This window comes from Triturus cristatus, chromosome 6 (genome assembly GCF_964204655.1).
Source record: "Triturus cristatus chromosome 6, aTriCri1.1, whole genome shotgun sequence".
Lineage (NCBI taxonomy): Eukaryota > Metazoa > Chordata > Amphibia > Caudata > Salamandridae > Triturus > Triturus cristatus.
The window spans coordinates 1,741,087,233-1,741,112,338 of NC_140589.1; the positions used below are offsets into that span (position 1 = coordinate 1,741,087,233).

Sequence of the window (25,106 nt, forward strand, 5' to 3'; positions counted from 1 at the left end):
GAGGCACAGACTGCATCTAAGTTGCAGGTGAGAATTTTAAATATAGCGCAACCACCTAAGTCACCAAGAGACAGGACATTGGTTAAACAATTTTCTGTTCATCTATTTCAGTACATTGGTCCTGATGAGGTTCCCAGCAAGATAAGGGTTCCGAAACGCGTAGACCTTACGAGCAAAGGCCAATCGATCATCTAAAAAAACCTTTTTTCAAGAAAAGAAAGAGTATAGGCAACGAAAGTATAAAAACCTTTCTGGATGGCCTTCACGTGTCATTCGACACAGTTTTCACTTAGTTTTGTATATATTGAGGAATATGAATGGGTGTGAGTGGGTATGTATGTTGAAGAGTTGAATGTCTTTTTTGCTAAATATTGCATTTTGGAGGGTGTCGAAATCTTACAAAATTGTTGTATTTATATTGTGTAACAAGGGTATTGTTTAAATCACGGTGCAGTTTTTTAATTAAGAAATTATCAGTTGTTGAAAAATGAAAAATATGATGTAATTGAGTTACCTCTCTGATTAAATCTGACCGAAAAAGTAGTCAACCATGTGATTGTTTAATTCAATACACAGTTAAAATAAGAGTAGGCAAAAGCCTTGTGCAGCATTGGCACTTAATTTGGTACTTACTCTAGTGTTCAGTATAGCGCTTGCAAATTGGATATATGTCATTAGATGCAATTAAAATTTGACTTTGTTTAAACACAGGCCCAACCTGGTGAATTTGGTGTCATATATGCTTTTGTGCTCGTCTTTGCCATGCGAAAACTGTTTTGCTTGAACAGATAGTCATCCAGATATGGGAAGAGGTGATAATCTTGGCCACCCAGGAATGCTGCCACTGGCATTATACACTGCAGTGCTGACTTTAGACGAAAGGGCAAGGCTTTGGATTGAGAGTAGCACTTGACTACCTTGAATCTTGAGTACTTATGATGTTGAGGTTTGAATGGATATATGACAGTAGGGATCCTGGAAATTCACAGAAGACATGAAACCTCTGTTTTTAAGCAACAGCAACACTTCATGCAGGTCAACATTCCAAATGCCAAAAATAGGTTATAACGCATAACCTTACAACATGGCAATTGATCATGCACATAACTAGAATGCATGCCATTTGTTGGCTCTTTACAAAACAGGACTTTTCTAAGCAGGTTTAAAAACATTTTTTAGACTGACCTCTGCCTGGCCGAGGGAAGGGACATGCGCCAGGAGCAGGACAGGACCTGGGCAGAAGGCACAAGGCGCCCACAGGGAGTCCGCACCCACCTGCCAAATTAGTTGGATGAGATCATGGCAGCCTCGAACCTGGAAAATCGTTTACACAGTGCACAAAAAAACTTGTTGTTTCTCCAGCAGGAACACGCCAACACACAAAGGCTTGCACTCTGAGATCTGACGACTTCAACAGCACTGTACAGATTTAACATACGAGTTGACTCTAAAAAATTCTGACTCTACAGGGAGTGGTTATTTAAGAAGTGAAGAGCTGAAAAGAAAATGTGAAGAGCTTGAAGTTCAGCTACGAAACAAGGAGACTGAAAAGAGCTGCCGGAGAAACTCAAACAGAAAAATGCAATGATATTGGCCCTTGAAAACACAATCAAGGAAAGGGAGAAAAAGTATTTGGAAGAGCTTAAAATAAAAAGCCATAAACTCAACATGCTGTTGAATGAACTAGAACAGAGAGCGAGTACTATTGCATATTTGACATCTCAACTTCATGCCACCAAGAACAAGCATTGGCATAGCCAATAGGTCTCGCTTTTAGGACCTTATAAGTGTTTAGTTATCCAGCACAATATCCTTGGTGCAGCAACATCAAGTGTTGCATGGCTAAACACTTATAAGGTCCCAAGGGCGAGACCTATTGGCTATGCCAATGCTTGTTATTGTTAAATGGGTGCGATTGAAATGGCTGGGGCCCAGGGGCGGGGTGTGCAAAAAGTTTCATATCAGTGGTTTATTTGAAATATGCTCGAGAAAACTGTAATACACTTCAGAACTTAATTGAAAGAGAAACTTGCGCAACTAATCTCTGCGAAGGCAGGCTGGAAATAATCAAATATTTCGCCCTGCGGGAGAGCTCGATGAAATTGTATTTCCGCCATCCAGGCTCCTGTTTCAGGCAGCCATTACAATCTTAACACGCCCCTGCCCAACTGGCGTGGAGTTGCAACAGTGACCGGCTGATGGGCGCATAATTCCTTTATCTCCATATACAAAAAAAAGATAAGCACTCTGGGGAAGAAAGGGCCGTAGTTTTTAGGTCTCGCCTGAGCCAGCGCTTTCGCGTTGCTCTGGCGAGAGCTTTAGAAAGCGGGATTTGGGAGTGCAAACTAGTGCTTTTCAGGCCACCAACTACAGTGCATGTGCGCCGCGCACGCGCACCATTTGTCAGCCTGCTGATCACTTTCGCGGCCGCTTTGATGTTCTCAGTGAGCCGCGCGGCCACTGAGAACATCAATGCGGCCGCGAAAGTGCTCACCATATGCCAGCCTTCCCTGTGTTGCTTTAGCACTCACCGCCCCCCCCCCCCCCTTCCATGTTACCCGTGTGGCTCACTTTCTCTTTCATGGCCGCGCGGCGTTAATTTCACAGCCGCGCGGCCAATGCTTGTTCTACTGTCTTCCCTTCAAGAAGCTCACACATTGCAGCAGCGCAAGAAGCTGGCCATGTACAGATCGGAGCACTAACTGTTCCTTTATATTTTTTGTTTTTTGAAGAAAAAAAAGAAGCCTCACTGAGCGCTTTAGGTTGCACTGCTCCTCAATTGCCTCTCGGGCTCTGCGTTGCGGCCATTGGAGGAGGGGTTGGGTGGAGCCAGGGACGCTGTCTCTCCTTTGTTCTCGGAGATTCTAATCAGCTAAAAGCAGACCCATCCTCCGTTCTGCTAACCCTTTACAGAGGTGTCAGAAGAAGACCGGCTGGCTGAGACACTCGTTTACTCGGCGAGTCTGTTTCATTTTCAACATTTCTTCTGTAAGCCTGTTAATTCACAAATGCATGATGACAAGGGGGAAGATAAGATTCTTCGAGTTTCCCTTGCTAAGCCATGGCCCGGACATTGGAGGAGGGGTAGAGCCGGGGTGCTCTGTGGACTAATTTTTCACTGATATTGCACGAGAAACATCAAGAATCTTACCTGCCCCCGCCTTGTCCTCATACATTTAAGAATTAACAGGCTGTAAATGTTGCAAAATGAAACACTCGCTGAGAAACCACAAGTATCTCGGCCAGCCAGTCAGCTTCTGACGCCTCTGGAAACTTTTAAAGGCAGCTCTATCACTGTGCCGCCGGCAGAGTCTGGAACTTGCACAGTAATTATCTGCTGAGTGCTGGAAGCCTGAGTCATCCACAGAGCACTGTAAGGAAGCTGTAAACAGCAGCTAACAAAAAGAAACATTATTAGTTCAGTGCCAGGACAAAAAGTAACAATACCATTTCACCTCACTTGCTGGCTTTAATCAAATGTTAGAAATCCCTTCCTTTCGGCATTGACCGGTTTACCTCCCTTTCCTCTACCAATTGTATCATAACTCCATCATGCAGTGGTAAATGTTAAGTCTTATAACTGCAGTTATATATTTTTTTTTACTTATAAGGTCCAAAAGGCGAGACCTATTGGCTATGCCAATGCTTGTTCCACATTCCTCTTCGTCCTGCTTAATAACAAGCTCAGTGTGTAATCAGTCTGCTGCTGCTGGTTTCGGTTTTGATGTCGAGCCAGGAATCATAAAAATAAATCTGGAGCTTGAAATTAAACTGTATTAAGACGTCCTATTTAGGTCTCGCCTGACCCAGTGCATGCGCTGATCTGGCAAGACATTTTGTGAGGGCTCCAAAAAGTGCTACCAGGCCAGCCTCGAGCTACAGGGCATGTGCGCGGGCGCTCGTCGCTCTTTACCGCGATTACTTTCACTTTCGCGGCCGCAAGGCCGCTTTGATGTTCTCCGTGAGGCTTCAATAGATTGCAGCAGTTAAAACAAGCAATGGCATAGCCAATAGGTCTCGCTTTTGGGACCTTATAAGTGTTTAGTTATGCAACTATTGCACGGCTAAACACTTATAAGGTCCCAAAGGCGAGACCTATTGGCTATGCCAATGCTTGTTGTCAGAGAGATATTGATAACATTAGAATGGTAAATATTCGACGCCGTGCGCCCTTATAGCGATCTCACGGCGATATGTGAGTAAAAGTATTTATCTCCTGTCAATATGGGGCTGAAGAGGCACAGAGGGGTGCATGTTACGTGCACGCGCCTTCTATAGATATAGACAGGCGTGCGGTGACATGTAAATCTTACATCAACAAGTTCACCGTTTTAATTATAATGCGAACATATGTTTATACAGGCAGGAAACGCTACACCGGGTTATCGAGCAAAGATAAACGAGTGAGTGACAAGGCACAGTTATATTTACATATTCAAAGTTAAACCTAGATGAAATAATGCACTTGTGGGCGATTTGTAAAAAGTGGAACCGATGAGCAAATTGCACTTTTTGCTGTTTCCTGCCCTCGGACTATCAGTACTCACAGTTTTAAAAGTGCCCATCTAAGTCACTCCAGCCCATATGAATTCAGAGGAAATGTTCGTACGCTTGACAGAAGAGTGCCCCTGTAATTAAATATTTATTATTTATTTACGTTTGTGGATCTTAGTTAGACAGGCAGGGCACAAGTCCTAAACAAGCATTACCCGGCACCCCACTATCCTAATGCTGATTGTGGCAGTAAGGAAAAAGAAAATGTGATTTTTTTTCTATTTCTTTACTTTTGAAGTAATCCCGGCACTTGTACTTTAGCTTCAGATGTTTCAAGCTAAAGCACGGGTACAGCAATTGAGACAAAGGTAAACGAATAGGGAAAAAATGGCGGCCAGAAGTTTTTTTCCTTTTATTTATTTACATTTGTTGTAATGGCTGCACCCGCGCGGGAGCCCCATTGTAACAAAAGTAAGTAAACTGGGAAGAAAAATACAGCATGTAATCAGTTGTCCCATTTCCAATTTGCTATCCCTAGATGGAGAGGCGGTGGTTTAGCGGTTAGAGCCGCCGACTTGAGACCTGGGGGACAGTGTTTGAGCCTCGGCATGGCTCAACATTTGTTAAGTAAAAGTCAAAATAAAACATTGCAATACCAAAAAGACATTTATATGTACGTGAAAACACGCAGCCGCAAACGTTTCAAGTCTGTTTTGCCTCAAGGTACAAAAAAAATTACATGCCTGGAAAAACGGAAACTGAAACGCTTCTGCTCACGTGCTTGCCTTGAAGTAAAACAAGCATTGGCATAGCCAATAGGTCTCGCTTTTGGGACCTTATAAGTCACCGCCCCCCCCCCCCCCCTTCCATGTTACCCGTGTGGCTCACTTTCTCTTTCATGGCCGCGCGGCGTTAATTTCACAGCCGCGCGGCCAATGCTTGTTCTACTGTCTTCCCTTCAAGAAGCTCACACATTGCAGCAGCGCAAGAAGCTGGCCATGTACAGATCGGAGCACTAACTGTTCCTTTATATTTTTTGTTTTTTGAAGAAAAAAAAGAAGCCTCACTGAGCGCTTTAGGTTGCACTGCTCCTCAATTGCCTCTCGGGCTCTGCGTTGCGGCCATTGGAGGAGGGGTTGGGTGGAGCCAGGGACGCTGTCTCTCCTTTGTTCTCGGAGATCCTAATCAGCTAAAAGCAGACCCATCCTCCGTTCTGCTAACCCTTTACAGAGGTGTCAGAAGAAGACCGGCTGGCTGAGACACTCGTTTACTCGGCGAGTCTGTTTCATTTTCAACATTTCTTCTGTAAGCCTGTTAATTCACAAATGCATGATGACAAGGGGGAAGATAAGATTCTTCGAGTTTCCCTTGCTAAGCCATGGCCCGGACATTGGAGGAGGGGTAGAGCCGGGGTGCTCTGTGGACTAATTTTTCACTGATATTGCACGAGAAACATCAAGAATCTTACCTGCCCCCGCCTTGTCTTCATACATTTAAGAATTAACAGGCTGTAAATGTTGCAAAATGAAACACTCGCTGAGAAACCACAAGTATCTCGGCCAGCCAGTCAGCTTCTGACGCCTCTGGAAACTTTTAAAGGCAGCTCTATCACTGTGCCGCCGGCAGAGTCTGGAACTTGCACAGTAATTATCTGCTGAGTGCTGGAAGCCTGAGTCATCCACAGAGCACTGTAAGGAAGCTGTAAACAGCAGCTAACAAAAAGAAACATTATTAGTTCAGTGCCAGGACAAAAAGTAACAATACCATTTCACCTCACTTGCTGGCTTTAATCAAATGTTAGAAATCCCTTCCTTTCGGCATTGACCGGTTTACCTCCCTTTCCTCTACCAATTGTATCATAACTCCATCATGCAGTGGTAAATGTTAAGTCTTATAACTGCAGTTATATATTTTTTTTACTTATAAGGTCCAAAAGGCGAGACCTATTGGCTATGCCAATGCTTGTTCCACATTCCTCTTCGTCCTGCTTAATAACAAGCTCAGTGTGTAATCAGTCTGCTGCTGCTGGTTTCGGTTTTGATGTCGAGCCAGGAATCATAAAAATAAATCTGGAGCTTGAAATTAAACTGTATTAAGACGTCCTATTTAGGTCTCGCCTGACCCAGTGCATGCGCTGATCTGGCAAGACATTTTGTGAGGGCTCCAAAAAGTGCTACCAGGCCAGCCTCGAGCTACAGGGCATGTGCGCGGGCGCTCGTCGCTCTTTACCGCGATTACTTTCACTTTCGCGGCCGCAAGGCCGCTTTGATGTTCTCCGTGAGGCTTCAATAGATTGCAGCAGTTAAAACAAGCAATGGAATAGCCAATAGGTCTCGCTTTTGGGACCTTATAAGTGTTTAGTTATGCAACTATTGCACGGCTAAACACTTATAAGGTCCCAAAGGCGAGACCTATTGGCTATGCCAATGCTTGTTGTCAGAGAGATATTGATAACATTAGAATGGTAAATATTCGACGCCGTGCGCCCTTATAGCGATCTCACGGCGATATGTGAGTAAAAGTATTTATCTCCTGTCAATATGGGGCTGAAGAGGCACAGAGGGGTGCATGTTACGTGCACGCGCCTTCTATAGATATAGACAGGCGTGCGGTGACATGTAAATCTTACATCAACAAGTTCACCGTTTTAATTATAATGCGAACATATGTTTATACAGGCAGGAAACGCTACACCGGGTTATCGAGCAAAGATAAACGAGTGAGTGACAAGGCACAGTTATATTTACATATTCAAAGTTAAACCTAGATGAAATAATGCACTTGTGGGCGATTTGTAAAAAGTGGAACCGATGAGCAAATTGCACTTTTTGCTGTTTCCTGCCCTCGGACTATCAGTACTCACAGTTTTAAAAGTGCCCATCTAAGTCACTCCAGCCCATATGAATTCAGAGGAAATGTTCGTACGCTTGACAGAAGAGTGCCCCTGTAATTAAATATTTATTATTTATTTACGTTTGTGGATCTTAGTTAGACAGGCAGGGCACAAGTCCTAAACAAGCATTACCCGGCACCCCACTATCCTAATGCTGATTGTGGCAGTAAGGAAAAAGAAAATGTGATTTTTTTTCTATTTCTTTACTTTTGAAGTAATCCCGGCACTTGTACTTTAGCTTCAGATGTTTCAAGCTAAAGCACGGGTACAGCAATTGAGACAAAGGTAAACGAATAGGGAAAAAATGGCGGCCAGAAGTTTTTTTCCTTTTATTTATTTACATTTGTTGTAATGGCTGCACCCGCGCGGGAGCCCCATTGTAACAAAAGTAAGTAAACTGGGAAGAAAAATACAGCATGTAATCAGTTGTCCCATTTCCAATTTGCTATCCCTAGATGGAGAGGCGGTGGTTTAGCGGTTAGAGCCGCCGACTTGAGACCTGGGGGACAGTGTTTGAGCCTCGGCATGGCTCAACATTTGTTAAGTAAAAGTCAAAATAAAACATTGCAATACCAAAAAGACATTTATATGTACGTGAAAACACGCAGCCGCAAACGTTTCAAGTCTGTTTTGCCTCAAGGTACAAAAAAAATTACATGCCTGGAAAAACGGAAACTGAAACGCTTCTGCTCACGTGCTTGCCTTGAAGTAAAACAAGCATTGGCATAGCCAATAGGTCTCGCTTTTGGGACCTTATAAGTGTTTAGTTATCCAGCACAATATCCTTGGTGCAACAACATCAACTGCATGGCTAAACACTTATAAGGACCCAAAGGCGAGACCTATTGGCTATGCCAATGCTTGTTCTTATTTTTGCACCGGCAGGAACATTAAAATACCAGTCATGTCGGTAATAAACGGCCAGGTGGTAACCCTAATCATGACAGAATTAGGCTGCAGAGGACTCCGCAACTTTATAGACCAAAACTGAGGAAAGATGGTCTGTGGGGTTTAGACATCTGAATCCTGATCGACAGCATCGTGTCTGTTCCAATACTGCGGTAAACGCATACTCAGTGGTTCCCAATGGTGATGTGCAGCCTCCCCACAAGGCTTGCCACATGGATCTGGTGGCAGGAAGCCCAGTTGGCACGAGCCCTCTTTCCCATCCTCTGAATGTTTCATCGAGTTCCGGTTGCCACCTGTCAATGTTCTGCCGCAGGAAATCTGCTGCATGGGAGAATAATACAGCTCTATTTGAAAAGCTTAATTTCCAAAAGCTTGCCTGCTACGTCACCCGGAGACTCACAGAACAAATGGAACACAATGGTTGCCCAATCAATCATGTCAACGCTGTTTTTCATGAAGAGCTGGTCAGTGACGCGACAGGCGCTTTGCACGTACAAAGTATGAATGGGTGTAGGCCGTCCAGATCACGCATGCTCGCGCACGCACATATCCATGCACTCAATTCTAATCACACTCCGTGGATAAGTAATACCTCCCGGAGAAATGTCAATAGGCTAATAATCATTACTCACTCTGACTGACTAAGTGATGTAGATAGATGTCAGAAGTTAGATGACAACATCCGAACCTTCAAAACAAAACTACTCTCCAGATTACCGAACCAATAATTCACGGCAGCCTTGGAAGCCAGCGCTCAGTGACGTCACTCACGGGGCAGAACTATGTCGGTGGCACATGCTGAAGTTGTAGCTAAGTGTGGATTCTTAGCCAACTCTGCCTTTGGCACGCACAAAACGTGAAGTGCAATGGGGGTCATGGGGCCAACCAGGGCACCAGTCCTAAACAAGCCACCCGTGACGCTGGGCCATGAAGAGCCGAAAAACCCCACCGCTTTATTACAAGCGTACTGAGCTACAAATCCGAGCTGCCAAGGGAGGGGGTGGCAAATGGTGATCACTTTCGCGGCCGCTTTGATGTTCTCAGTGGCCGCGCGGCTCACTGAGAACATCAAAGCGGCCGCGAAAGTGATCAGGCAGGCTGACAAATGGTGCGCGCGCCCGGCGCACATGCACTGTATTTGGAGGACTGAAAAGCACTAGTTTGCACTTCCAAATCCCCCGTTTACTAAAAAAACAAAAAGCAAGGCACACACATTAAATAAGCAAAAAGACGTGCGGCTGCGAGACGCCCTCTGTGGTGGGGAAGGGGGAGGAGCGTTAAAGCGTGAAGCAAGCAAGATGGAGAGGCAGAGCGAGGCACACGCGCTTGTGCGCATAACCACACGCTCTATGCCACCGAAAAAGCTGTGGTTGGACTTTTAAAAGCCCACTCACTAAATGTCCAGCGGCACATCAGATGGTACACCATCGGACACACCAGTACTGCCCAGCTATAAGCCAGCTCCGCCCAAAGAAAACCCCAAAACTCCAAGGCGTAGAATGAAAAAGAGCCTTTCAACACCACTGAACTCGGAGATTGCAGAGGTATATAGACTCGGATCCAATGGCCGCAGAATACTTTTACGGGAGCCTTTGGATGCAATGCCAGATCCTATTCCATTTTTATTAGCCAGAGAATCAACAGAGGCACACCTAATAAAAGAAAGGCTATTAGTTATCCCTCCCATTGCTTCTGAGCGCAGTTCAGCAGGGCCAGCACAGTCATGCGAGAGAAAAGCACCAGAAGGCGCACTTTGGTGTGGCCCACAGAATCCACCATGTTGCACCATCCCAGAGCCAGCCTGAAGTTGAAACACTAGCAGTTGATCAAGTAGACGGAGGCAAAGTTGTCAGGAAGCACTCGGGGACTGACCGAACGGTTTAAAACGCACCCTTATAAAGTAGGTCATCATTTTAAATCCATGGTATGTTGAGTTTTATGCGCTCGATCCAAGATAGACTATCATATACTCTGCGTCTTGTTTCCTCCCATGCATGCCAATCATTTGCAGATGTTTTATGAATAGATTCCTGTCCCTCTTTAGGGATACAGTAGCTTTTAAATGACTCGCTCAAATTCTAAATGCTGGGGTCAAACACAAGTGCATCTCTCTACCTGCTTGTAATACAGCTACATCTAGTACCTACACATATCGACAAAAGCACTGGTCGCAGCTTGCACCATAGCTCAGTACATCTATATTAATATAAAGGAAGTATCAATGTATGTAATATTAAAGCAATATGTATAATCTTTTAGCATTTTAAGGTATCAGTGTTCTTGTCTCCATTCTCTGTAGCAGCAGCTTTCCTTTGGGCAGAAATGAACACTTCCTTCAAAGAATACAGAAAAAAAGACTACTGCGACGTGTACCTCAAAGTGTGCTGATATCTTTTTACAGTTTGCACAGCGATATGTATTGCAGCCTTGCCTTACTTGGCTTTGCTTTAAAAAAGCAATTGCTTGGTGAAAAATACATTTGGTGACAATATGTTAAGCATTTAAAATGAGGTACGAATGAGAACATATTTACATTTTTGCTTTGAGGTACAGAAAACTATTCACAATATGCAAAATAAATACAATTTAAGAAAACAAAAAAAACATTTTTTATACTAAGTAAGGGAATTAAGATGGAGAAAGGGGGTTTAAAGGAGTTTAAATGTTCAGGGATGGGTAAGGTTATGGGTACTAAGTGATTTGGTTTTTAGGGTTCAGAGATGGGTAAGGGATAGTAAGGGTTTTTTTCAGGGTAGTGGTATATAATTATATATACATATATATATACACATATATATATGTGCTGCTCGAGGGGAGAATCCAACGTTTTAAATTGAAGTATGCTAATCAGTCCTCAAATGGATGCGCGCTGATATTCAAGCAAAGTTTTCAGCTCGCAATGAGCCCCAGAGAATTTGACTGCCTTAAATCCAACACCGATGCCCCACATATTGAGCCTCTGATTCAGACACTCGTGGCCCCTTCCTTTCTTCGGGTGGTGCAATTCAGCGGCAGGACGGCCGCTTACAAAATGTGCTGCTCGTGGGGAGAATCCAACGTTTTAAATTGCACTCGGACACAGGTGAGCTTTATCCCCAAAAGCTTTATTTTAAAGGTACAGGCAGTCTTATTCATCGGTTAATTATGCATAGTCCACATTCCCAACATGTTTCGAGTTTACCTCTTCTTCTTGGGGCACTGCAGACACAGAGCGCATGGCATCTTCATCTCGTAGCTTAGCAAATATCGTTCACCATGAATTGGGACTCTGAATGAGTTACGTTGCTCTATGGGAGATGAAGTATGCTAATCAGTCCTCAAATGGATGCGCGCTGATATTCAAGCAAAGTTTTCAGCTCGATTAGCATACTTCATCTCCCATAGAGCAACGTAACTCATTCAGAGTCCCAATTCATGGTGAACGATATTTGCTAAACTACGAGATGAAGATGCCATGCGCTCTGTGTCTGCAGTGCCCCAAGAAGAAGAGGTAAACTCGAAACATGTTGGGAATGTGGACTATGCATAATTAACCGGTGAATAAGACTGCCTGTACCTTTAAAATAAAGCTTTTGGGGATAAAGATCACCTGTGTCCGAGTGCAATTTAAAACGTTGGATTCTCCCCACGAGCAGCACATTTTGTAAGCGGCCGTCCTGCCGCTGAATTGCACCACCCGAAGAAAGGAAGGGGCCACGAGTGTCTGAATCAGAGGCTCAATATGTGGGGCATCGGTGTTGGATTTAAGGCAGTCAAATTCTCTGGGGCTCATTGCGAGCTGAAAACTTTGCTTGAATATCAGCGCGCATCCATTTGAGGACTGATTAGCATACTTCATCTCCCATAGAGCAACGTAACTCATTCAGAGTCCCAATTCATGGTGAACGATATTTGCTAAACTACGAGATGAAGATGCCATGCGCTCTGTGTCTGCAGTGCCCCAAGAAGAAGAGGTAAACTCGAAACATGTTGGGAATGTGGACTATGCATAATTAACCGGTGAATAAGACTGCCTGTACCTTTAAAATAAAGCTTTTGGGGATAAAGCTCACCTGTGTCCGAGTGCAATTTAAAACGTTGGATTCTCCCCACGAGCAGCACATTTTGTAAGCGGCCGTCCTGCCGCTGAATTGCACCACCCGAAGAAAGGAAGGGGCCACGAGTGTCTGAATCAGAGGCTCAATATGTGGGGCATCGGTGTTGGATTTAAGGCAGTCAAATTCTCTGGGGCTCATTGCGAGCTGAAAACTTTGCTTGAATATCAGCGCGCATCCATTTGAGGACTGATTAGCATACTTCATCTCCCATAGAGCAACGTAACTCATTCAGAGTCCCAATTCATGGTGAACGATATTTGCTAAACTACGAGATGAAGATGCCATGCGCTCTGTGTCTGCAGTGCCCCAAGAAGAAGAGGTAAACTCGAAACATGTTGGGAATGTGGACTATGCATAATTAACCGGTGAATAAGACTGCCTGTACCTTTAAAATAAAGCTTTTGGGGATAAAGCTCACCTGTGTCCGAGTGCAATTTAAAACGTTGGATTCTCCCCACGAGCAGCATACATATATATATGTATAGATACATATATATATATATTACCTACTGGCGGTCGCCAGTAGGTAGTTATAGTTAACCTCTTCGGCCGGGAGCCGTCACGTGTCACGGTGGGCGTGTGCGCACGACTGCTCCCGGCCGTCCGAATCCCCGCCCACTAATACAAACGCCCGCACGGCGCGGGAATTCCCCGCGCATGGAAGAGGTTAAGACTTTGTTTCTATTCAAAAGGCGCTTTTTCTTTTCCCAATAACTTTGCCGCCGGTTGACGAATCTTCACGAAATTTTCAAAACGTTGGCCCCGCTCCGGTCAGCTACTATCCTGAAAGTTTCGGGGTGATTCGCCAAGCGGGGGCCGAGAAAAAAGGGGGTCCCAAAACGCGTTTTCTCCATGTTATTTCCCATAGGAAACTTTGGACACGACTACAGCCCAAACTGCTGAACGGAATTACACCAAATTTGGCAAAAAGGTAGCCCTTGGTTCAGAATGAGACCTTTTTTTTTTTAAATGGTGTGAATCCGTTCAGTAGTTGCTGAGAAAAAAAAAATAAGAGTCAAAAAATCAATTTCCAATAAGAAACTTTATGCAAGGATACAGCCGAAACTACTGAACGGATTTACTCCAAATTTGGCAAACAGGTACTGCTTGGCTCAGAAAGCGACCTTTTTAAAAATGGTGTAAATCCGTTCAGTAGTTGCTTAGAGAATCAAAAATAAAAGTTTCGATATTTAGAGGTGCGGTGGATCCATGCACCCTCCCGATCACGAGCTGCATTCTAATTGGCTGTCAACACTTCAAACCAGGAAGTGTTGGCAGCCATCTTGTGCCTCGGTAGAACCAAGGCACAAGAAAACAGGAAAACAAACGTGAAAAACAAGAAAAGGGGGCAGGGTAGAAACACCCTGACCCCCTAGGCCTGCTTAGGGGGTCCCACAAGGACACCCATGGCCCAAAAAAGCATATATATTTTTTTAAATTGCGAGATGCGCGGAAGATCAGCGGATCCGACCGCGCTTCGTTATTAATTAGCCCCCGGGTGGGCCAAGTCCCGGGGGTATTTCTACAATATATTTGCGGGGCCCAGGGAGACCCCCGCAGCCCGCCGCCCCCAGGGCTTTCTATAAATATTTGAGGGGGGGCACACAACCCCCCCTGCAGCCTCGGAGACCGCCACCCCCCGGGGCTTTTATTTTAAATAGGTGGGGGGCCTCCAAGGCCCCGGGGACCGCCACCCCCGGGGCTTTCTTTACATATTAGCGGGGGGCTCACGACCCCCCTGCAGCCCCGGGGACCATCATCCCCCGGGGCTTGTTTAAAAAAAAAAAAAAAAACTACCTGTGTGGGGGGGCTTGAGCCCCCCCACACGCCCCGGGGACCGCCACCTCCCTGGGGCACTAAGTATGCAAATTTGGGGGTCCGTTACGGACCCCTGAGCCCAGAGGACCACAACCTCCCCGGGGCTTTGCTAATGTTGGGAGGGGGCCACGCGGCCCCCCTCCTGGAGTCAGGAGGGGGCTCCTGCAGTGTCCAGGGGTGCCCACCTCCGGGACACTGCTGTTTGCAATGACAGGGCAGGACCCTTCTCCTGCCGGAACTGCAGCTTCACCAGCATCTGGCCCGCCACCCCACCTACCAAAGAATCCAACTACCTCAGATGCATCCTTCTCAACACCCGCTCCGACCGCAAACACGCCGTTGAACTCTGGAACCTACTCGACTCCAACACCCCAGACGTCGCCTTCCTGACGGAGACCTGGCTGAACCCCTCCTCGGCACCCAACGCCACGCAATGGCGATCATAGCCATTCCGGAAGGCTATAAGATCACCCGCAAGGACCGCATCAACGGAGTAGGAGGAGGAATCGCCATCGTCCACATGAACACTCTCAAAGTCTCGACAAACACCGACGACACCCTCAGCACCGCCGAACACCTGCACTTCCAGATCCACACCGACCCCAGCACCACCCTCAGAGGAACCCTCGTCTACAGACACCCCGTACCCTGACCACAGTTCAGCGACTCCATCGCCAGCGTAGTCAGCACACACGCCCTCGCCTCCACGGACTACATCCTCCTCAGGGACTTGAACTTCCACCTCGTGAACAACAACGACTCCCAACTCTTCGACCCTGATCGACAACCTCACCAACCTCGGACTCAGACTACTCGTCACAACACCTACCCACTCCGTCGGCCACACGCTTGACCCCATCTTCTGAGCAAGCTCCCATGTCTCCTTCAACCACACCACCGAACTCCACTGGACCGACCACCGGTGCATCCACTTCACCTTCCGGAAACCCACCACGCACCACCGCACCCAACAGATGCTGCGCCGCTGCTGGAGCAAAGTCACTGAAGACCAGCTATCCACCACCCTCAGCCGGAGCCCACCTGCAGACCCGACCGACGCCGCCGCCGCCACCCGCAACCTCAGACAGTGGATCGACGACTGCGCCAACACCCTCGCCCGCTCAAAAAGCCCTCCAACAGCCACACCAGCAAGAAAGCCAGCTAGTTCACCGAAGACCTCCAGGCCTCCAAGCAAACCTGCCGAAAGCTGAAGAACTGAATCCGTGAACGAACACCGGAAAGCTACGCAGCCCACAAGAACGCCACTCGCAGACACCACCACTTCATCAAATCCGCCAAAAGGTCCTCCTTCAAAGACCGCCTAGACAACATCGCACACAACAGCAAAGAGCTCTTCAACATCGTGAAGGAACTCTCCAACCCCAGCTCCAACACCGACATCCCACCTTCGCAAGACCTGTGCGACTCGCGGGCAACCTTCTTCCACCGCAGGATCGCAGACATCTGCGACAGCTTCAACGCCGCGACTGCCCCGGCAACCACTGAGACCCCACGACCGCCATCCGCACCAACCGCCTGCTCTCCTGGACCAACATCAACAACGACGACACCATCAAGATCATGAACACCATCCACTCCGGATCCCCGTCAGACCCCTGCCCACACCACATCTTCAACAAAGCCAGCATCACCATCGCACCCCATCTCCGGAAAGCCATCAACATCTCCTTCAAGACAGCGACCTTCTCGGAGTGCTGGAAGCCCGCCGAGATCAAGGCCTTACTCAAGAAACCCAAGGCAGACCCCAAGGATCTCAAGAACTTTCAACCCATCTCACTGCTTCCGTTCCCGGCGAAGGTCATCGAGAAGGCCGTCAACAAACAACTGACCAGCTTCCTCGAGGAGAACAGCATCCTAGACCCGTCCCAGTCCGGGCTCGGCAGCAACCACAGCACAGAAACTGCCCTCATCGCCGCCACCGATGACATCAGGACCCTGCTAGACAACGGAGAAACACCCAACCTGAGAGACCTGCACTGGTTCCCTGTCAACAAGAGGATAACCTTCAAGCTCCTCACCCACGCACACAAGGCACTCCACAACACCGGACCAGCGTACCTCAACAGCCGACTCAGCTTCTACACCCCCACCCGCCAGCTCCGCTCCGCAGACCTTGCCCTCGCCACTGTCCCCCGCATCCGAAGAGTGACCGCCGGCAGCAGATCATGCTCCCACCTCGCCGCCAAGACATGGAACACCCTCCCCATCTGCCTACGGCAGACCCAAGACCTACTGACCTTCAGACGACCCCTCGAGACCTGGCTCTTCGAACAAAAGCAGCATTGCCCACCCCCAGCGCCTTGAGACCCTGACGGGTATGTAGTGCGCTTTACAAATGCTATGATTGATTGATTGCAAACTCTGGTTTGGGAAACCTGCTCTCGCTTTCAAAATCCAAACCACATTGCTTTTCCACACGGGGAGCTGCATCTTAGCAGCTCCCTGTGTGGAAAAGCAATGCTGGCTCCCGCAGGAGGCAGAGAGCCGGCAGGACTGTGGGGGAATTGGGGACCCCCCCACGATCCCCAATGAAAGACCAGGCCCCGGGGGATGGGGTCCCCGGGGCCATTGGGGGCCCGGGAGGGGGGCCACGCGGCCCCCTCCCCCATTATAATTTTTTTTTTTTTAAACAAAAACACGGAAAGGCCGGCCCCGGGTGATGGCCTGAGGAGGGGGGCCACGCAGCCCCCCTCCAGTAATTTAAATTTTTTAAAAACACCTGGCCATGCCCCGGGGGATGGGGTCCCCGGGGCCGAATATCGTCTTGAGAGGGGGGCCACGCGGCACCCTTCCAATTTTTAAAAATAAGATAAAAAATAGGGGTCAGGCCCTGGGGGATGGGGTCCCCAGGGCCAATAAAATAGGAAAGGAAGGGGGGGCCACACAATCCCCTTTCTTAAAAAAATAAAAAGACTGGCATTGAGCCGGAGGCCCCGCCCCCTCCCTGCAGCAGTCTGCAAACGTGCCCCCTGGCGCGTTGTAAGATGGGGAACTAATTCCCATTGAATACTGGGGGTCCCTGGGGGCTAACTAGCCCACCAGGAACCTCCGGTATGCACCAGGGAGCTGCGTTGCAGAGAGGTGTTCAGAGGCCACACCCCTTTTTACACCTCTATGCAACGCAGCTCTGTGGCGCTTACTGGAGGTACCTGGTGGGCTACTTGGACCCCAGGGACCCTCAGGATTCAAGGAGACTTAATCCCCCAACTTAAAACGAGCCACGGGGTGCACGCCCACCCTCCACATAAAAAAGGAACACGCCCACCCTCCACATAAAGAAATCAGCCCCATAGGATGGGCTCCCTAGGACCATGGCATGACTTGGAGATGGTGGCCACATGCCTCCCTCCCCTTGTTTTTATTGCACTGACCATCCAGCCGCTGCACATAGCCTTTGGCTGTGAATAGCAGGGTTTTGGCCACAGGGCTTGGCCTGCTGCCAGGCCCTGTGTCCAAACCCCCCGCAGGCTGTCAACCACACACCGAACACAGCCTTAGGCAGGTGCAGAGTTTGCCTTCGAGCCCAGGAACCCCAAAACACATATATTAAAGAGGACCTCTGGTGCCAGTTCCAATAAAATGGGGGGTGGGGGAGGGACCGATTGTCCCCCCCTCCCCAAGACTTAAGGGAGGGGGTGGGCAGCATCCCCGGGGCCAAAATCTAAGGGGAGAGTGGCATGCAGGCTCCATCCCTGTGCCTTAATAGGCCTGAGGTCCCATCATCCAGGGCCAAATACAATAAAACAGAGTAGAGGTGCCACGTAGCTCACCTACCCAAGCCTTAAAAGGCCCCAGGGATCCCCATCCCTGGGGCCAAATACAATTAAACAGGGGAGTGGGTGGCACCCCTCCCCAAGCCTTCTTGGGCCCCAGGGACCCCATCCCTCGGGGCCAAAATCAAAGGGGAAGGGACATGTAGCCCCCTCCCGAGACATACTAGTCCCTGGGGACCTTATCACCCAAGGCCTTTCGTTTTTTAAAGGGGGAGGGGGCCACGTGGTCCACTCCCTGAGCCTTAATAGGCTGTGGGAATCAATCCCAGGGGCCAAATACAAAATAGAAGGGGAGAAGGCCCACACAGTCCTCCACCCCAAGCCTTAAAAGGCTCCAGGGACCCCCATCTCTGGGACCAAATGCAATTAAACAGGGAGGGGGCATGTAGCACTCCTCCAGAGCCTTATTAGGCCCTGGGGACCCTATCGCCCTGGGATTTCCATTTTTTAAAAGCAAGGGAGCCATGTGTCCCACTTTCCAAGCCTTCATAGGCTACAGGAACATTTTCACAGGGCCTTCATAGGCCTCGGGGGCACCATCCTCGGGGGCCATGCCTCATTCAAAAGGGGAGGGGGGGAGACTATTTTAGCACCGGGAACCCGATCCCGCGGGGCCTCCGTTACTTACAGGTGGGTGCCCACCCAACGCACTCCCGAAGCACCAGCTGGCTCCACGGCTACCATTTAATGAGAAAGAAAAGTGGTTCTAAGAGTTGTCAAGGGTTTCTGACTAATGCTCAGCTAGTCACGGGGATGGAAACGCAGAAGGCCCTCCCAAACATAAGCAAATTACCTGTATCGAACATTGTTGGCTCATAATGTGAAGATTTCTGCCGAAAGGAAGGCCATGAAGGACCATAACCAGGTACGACAAGTTCTCCTTTTTTAAATGTAAGAATGATGTAAACTTTCAAGGTGATGTAGTAACCTGAAATAACTCATGATGATTCCTTTTCTTCAACAGATAAAAAGATGGAAAGGATAAATTATTCACACCACACGTCACCGCGTTCAAGATTCTTCGTTAATTCAATTACTTAGTAATTATGCCTCTAGACTAAAAGAACGAGTTACTTACCTTCGGTAACGATGCAACTGATAGAGACACAGTCTAGCCGCAGATTCCTTAATTTAGAATATCCCCAAGGCGTCAGTCTGGATCCGGAAAATCTTCAGCAGTACCTCTGCGTGCCAGGCGACGGCGCATAACGGCTCCGCTCTGACATCGTCCACGGATATGACGTCAGTGGAGCCATTTAAGTCCCTCCCGGCGCGCTGATGTACGTTATCTACTGTGAAACTTTTCCACGGCACAACGCAGAGCCACTACTAAAACTGTGAGAGTGTGGGAACAGTGTGTCAAAAAGATCAAAAGTCTTTGAAAGAACAATGACAAAGAATAAAACTATGAGAAACATCATTATGCCTGTCAGAGAAAGAACACATCAGACCGTAATGGACTGAAGAGAGAGAGCAGAGTACACGCCCCCCGGAAACAATCTCGCCGAAGCGAAGAACCATACCCTCCTCTGAGGCAAAACAGCAATAGAAATGAATGTCATGGTAAACGACAAGCAGTCTGCAACCACATGAATGTCACTGTAATGGGCAATAAGACTGTAACAACATGACTCATGGCAATTGACCACATATCTGCAACAACAGAGAATGTGCAACAATACGCTCCATAAATTACCTATTGCTTGTAGCATAGTCAAATAGACCCCCAAAGTAATGGAGATAAAATATCAGGGGGGGAGGGGGTGGAGGAAAGAAGGACATCACCAATCCCCACGCTGGAAGAACCCGGGTTTAAGAGCGTGGAAGGATAAATGAGCCCACCACCCAATTGCGACAATGGGTGGAGAAGTAACAGGTAAAACAGGATGAGAAATTCTGACCTAGGAAGGAGGTGAAGTAGACCTACCGCAGGAAGACAAGAACCACCTGTAAAAAGACCAGTGGGTAAGAACCCAACCGGAAAAGGCCCTCGCAGAGCGGGGAGGACGGGTGGGCGTTAAGGAATCTGCAGCTAGACTGTGTCTCTACCAGATACATCATTACCAAAGGTAAGTAACTCGTTCATCTGATAGAGACATCTAGCCGCAGATTCCTTAACTTAGAATAGATACCAAAGCTATAGCCCATTGGAGGAGGGCCTGCAACTGAAACCCACCAAGTTTCCAAAAGAGAACGAATCCGTCAATAATATTGACAAAAACAGGTGGGGCAGCAAACACCAGCGTGGCTGGAACCAGACCCATTAGGCTCCATAAAGGGAGCATTAACAAGGGGAGGCAATGGCACTACAGTCCTTCAGAGGACGGTGCGAGACATCTCTCCCCTAGGAAGGGATGAAAGGAAAATCACAGACACCAGAATGGCCAGTGCACAATGGCAGAAATTCCATAAACTTCTGTAACAAGAAGCAGAAGTCAAACTGAGCGCAGGATCCCATGGATCTGCAAAAGATAAAGACCCAGAGAAAGGACAAAACAGCATGACACAGTCAGAGCGAACAAACTGAGCATGCACAAAAGTGGATGCGAAGAATGACATGCAGAGGGCCAGATGACACCATGTATAGATATACAAAAGCATGACTACCCAGAGATACATGTATGTGGATGACGGGGATACACATAAGCAGACAGTGTGGACTGCGAGAGCCACCCCACACATATGCAAAGGCCCAATGAAATGTAGGCAACAACAGCACATATGCGTCGGCAGAAAGACACGGACGCTACACCAGGTAGTCAACTGGCCAACCGTACCCAGAGACACAAAGGGTAAAGGACGCCAGCAGAAGCCGGGCACACACAAAGCTCGCTCTCAGGAGAGAGAGTGGGGAAAAAGAGAGAGCGAGAGAAAGACAGGGAAAAACCTAGTATGTGTGTCCTCTTGCTGTGTGCATATATCATGACATAGATATGTAAATATATACATATATGAGAGGTTGTTCTTTTTACATTTTTTTTATTAAAGACAAGGGGAACTTGAAGACCACGCCTTTGCCAAACAGAGGAGCCCACACAATTTGTACCAACGGCACCAATGTGAACCATAGCCGGACATAACATATGTTGAAACACAGTAATACACATACATAGATAGGCAGAAATATGTATATATAAACATATACAGTTACTGTGTAAATGACAATGAGCATCCTGAACAAGAATACTCCCAATGAGAACATCAGCAGAGGCCAGGAGCAGAGGAACCTGAAGTCTTGGTCGGCAAAGGGACTTGAGTCCCTGCGGGGGAAGTGCATAGGAAAAGAGGGGCAGAGGGGCACAAGACAACGTGCAGCAGCAACACGTCTGGTGTAGACTCCCCTGCCAACGGGGAAAAAACCAGACAGGGTCTGAGCTGTGAGAGAAGACACAAGCACTCCCTAACACCAGAGATTGAAGAGTAGACAATACCACAAAGAAGAGAACGCAGCCCTCTCTTGTGGTGCAAGATGCACCCGCAGGCACCACGTGACTGTGAACATACCCAGTGTGTACTCACGTGTCAGCACAGAACATGGAATAGGAGCTGCTCTGGAAGCAGAACAGAACCACATGCCCACAAGGGGCACTTGCTTATGCCTAAGACAGCCAACGTAGGGAAACACAGCAAAAAGCACGAAAAACACAGCCAAAGGCAAGAAATGAAGAAATGAGCACGCTGAAATGAGCCAGTCGTGGCAGAAGCCCAACAATACTCTGGAGAAGTCTGCCTCCACAGAGGCAGGAGAGTGTTACGGACCAACCGCAAAATAAAAACATATAAGCTCCAAAAGAGAGCCACGCCAATCCTGTGGGTGCCACCAGAGGAGAAGTCCCACAACAGTAGGTAGAGCGTGAGGAAGCGAGAAGCCTGCAGCATGATCCATAGGAAAATTCCACAGAGGGACAGAAGATAAGCATCCTAAGAGGACTCCGCAGGAGCCTCCGAAAGGATCTACAGCATCCAGGAAGACAGTACCTGAAGCATTGAAGAAACCTCCTGTGGCAAGGAAGAGTGGCTATACAATAACCAATGAATACCCCACATGGGGTATGTCAAATCCCTATAAAAAGCAAGTGACACCTCTTGAGACTAGATCGTACACAGAGATCCCAAAACAAGGGCAGAAACAGCTAACTAGATGTACCAAATAAGGATAGAAACAGCTGACTAGCTGTACAGGAAATAACAGCTTGAATCTATAGACGGATACCGGAAAAAGCAGTCACAATACTAAAACCAACGTAAAAAGAGTAGAAGTCCGCAACAAGGACTAGAAACATACGGAAATCATGGGAACTTAGACATGAGACGCTGGACCGCTGAGTCAGCATGACTGTCAAAAAGGGTGGCCCCCATCAAAGGGCAAATCCCGAAGACGCTCCTGAACATTTTCAGGGAAACTGCCATCGCGCAGCCAGGCATGGTGATGCAGAGCAACTGATCTGGCCATAGCCTGACCCACAGAATCAGTGGTGTCCATGGCTGAACTAATGGAAAACTGTGCTAGTTCCCGACCATCGTGGAGTAACCGATCTAGGTCAGCTCGAGGGCTTTCCGGAAGAGATGGAAGGAGGCTATCAACCCAGAGGGCAAAAGAAGCACGTGCAAACACGCAAGACGTGTTCAAGGACCGAAGTCTCGAGCTCGTGGACACAAACACATGTCGGCCACATGACTCCAACCATCGAGACTCCCTAGTAGGAGGAAGTAACTGAGGAGGGGAGGAAACCAGCGAGGCTGCCTGGACTACCAGCCCTTGAGCCCTAGGGTGGAGAGACAAACAGACAGGGTCATCTGGACCCGGGCAATGAACATGTGCAATAGAAAGACCCACAGGGTCTCCGAGAAGAATGTCATACAGCGACCCGCCAAAGGGCAGCAAAGGCTTCACATCCACGGCACCCTGGAGGAGCAGATCCAACAAGGGATCAGAAGGCAGAGAGACTGATGGAGGCTGCAACTGTAGGATGTCGGCAGCTTTGCAAAACACCCCACTAGCCTCCGTGGCCGTTCTAGGTGGCGACAGTAGGTCATCAGTAGGGGACGGTTGCAGGCTTACAGTGCCTGCCAGCGCTCCATAGTTGTATGTTCTCAGGAACCTGCAAACAACCATGGGAGGGGGGTGTGGGGAGGGAACCCTCAGGAGCCTCTTCCTCCACTAGCAAAGGAAAAACAGAGGGCATCACCGGCATTGAACGACGTCGAGACGGCATCAGGTCGGGCGAATGACAAAGGGGATTCCACCGCCCAGCGTCGGGCTAGCGCCGACTGGACATCCCCCGAGATGGGAGACTGCTGTGTGGAACGGTGTCTACTCAGAGTCAAGCCCCCCGCTGCAGCTGCACCTGATGTCAGCGCTGGGAGCCCCACAGAGCTGAGCGGTGATGCAGCAGGAGGACTGCGGCCTGACATCTAACGGGGAAGCCCCTCCAGGCCATGTCCTGACGTCGCAGCGACTCCAGAACTGGAGTCAGGGCATTCGATTGGCGCCAAGGGCGAACCCGCCGGTGAATCCCCAATCTGAGTCCCTATCCCCTCTGTGGGGCCCAAAGGTGCGCCAGGGAGAGGGGGTGACCCAAATATGGCCTGCAAAGCCCGAAAATAGGCCTCCAACTGGATCATAGTCAACCCAACACCAGAAAATGGTGGATAGGTGGGGTCTGACTTCTGAGGGCCTGTGGCCGGCGAAGACCGGGAGCAGCGGGCCCAGACGATAAGTCTATGTGAGGACGACGACCTGCGTGACTTTTTCTTGTGCTTACCTGCGTCAGGCGAGCAACGTCCGAGGGAACGACCCCGTGACTTGTCCCAGCTTGAGTTGGAGACCGGTGATGTGTGGACTCCGGGTGGACAACAATTTCATCCGACATTCCCGCAGGGACTGCGGCTTCAGCTGCCGGCAGGCATCACACTCCACAGAGTCGTGATGCTCCCCCAAGCACCACATACAGATCACGTGCGGATCTGTCACCAACATCTGCCGCATACAGGTCTCACACGACATGAAGCCCGAAGGCATCGCACACTGTTCCTCGGACATCTGGGATAGAAATATGGCTAATGAACTGATAGTCCAGGGTATGACATGGCACAATCTGGTGACTTGTCGGTTAGGGAGGAAGAAGAGGACTTAGTTCACCAGGTAAATATATAAAGAAAAGCATTCCCTGACAAATTCTTAGCACTTATAATTCGACAGCTGCTGATAATAGAAATCCAGGTTTTTAAATGAAGTTGAAAACTATATTATTACTAGATGAATATGGGTGCCCTGCTCTGGACGTTGTTACAGTTGCTTTAGCCAAAAATGGGAACGGTGAACTGGATCTTGAAAGGAGGAATCTGTGTCTGCCACAATGTTATCAGCAAGCTAAAAGGTGAAAGCCTCATAGAAGTTTAAAGATCCACTTACCAATTAGGGATTTAGAAAAGCATAGAAACAGCCCCAGCTGGCCGTTCCAGATCCATTAATCCTTGGTAGAGGCAACGTCATATTGGAAGACGTGGCTAAAATTTGAGACACAATAATAAATCCTTAAGAAACGCAAGAAGCAGAAGGGGTTTCTGGACTATAGAAGAGGAAGTGCACAAGCAACTATCCAGATCATATTCTATAGGCGGGACAAACTCAAACATGTCCTTCGGAAAATATTGACACTCCAACTATAAATAGAAATTTTGTTGGCTATTTCACCACCCATTGTTCTCACTACAACCATTCCATATGAAGACATACAGAATCTAGCCAAGGTGTATGTCAGTAATCAATTCCTTATGAACACAAGTGGGAATCAACAACGAAACCAAGAAGGGAGCCAGAAGAAAGCAGTTTAAGTGATTTAGATGTGAACTGATTACACCATAAAGAACCTAATTTCCATAACAACATACAATTAAGAGTAAAAAAGGAGACTATATAGATTAAACCCTAAGACTCAAAAATATGTTATGCAACTTTTGATTGACATGCTAGCAACATGCATGGTTACAATATCGTTACTTAAAATAATGAACCCTGTTATCAGGTTCTAAGCAGCAACCAATAGGTTGAAGACAAACACTACTAAAGTGTAATGTGATGCTCCAAAGCCCAGGATG

The 25,106-nt window shown here is 48.0% G+C and overlaps 1 protein-coding gene and 1 pseudogene across 1 annotated transcript in view; one reads left to right on the forward strand and one right to left on the reverse strand.

Moving 5' to 3' along the window:
• The window catches only part of NVL (nuclear VCP like), a 444,777-nt gene that overhangs the window by 94,428 nt on the left and 325,243 nt on the right, over window positions 1-25,106 (reverse strand). The window lies entirely within an intron of this gene.
• On the forward strand, window positions 1,300-10,180 carry LOC146821909 (coiled-coil domain-containing protein 92-like; annotated as a pseudogene).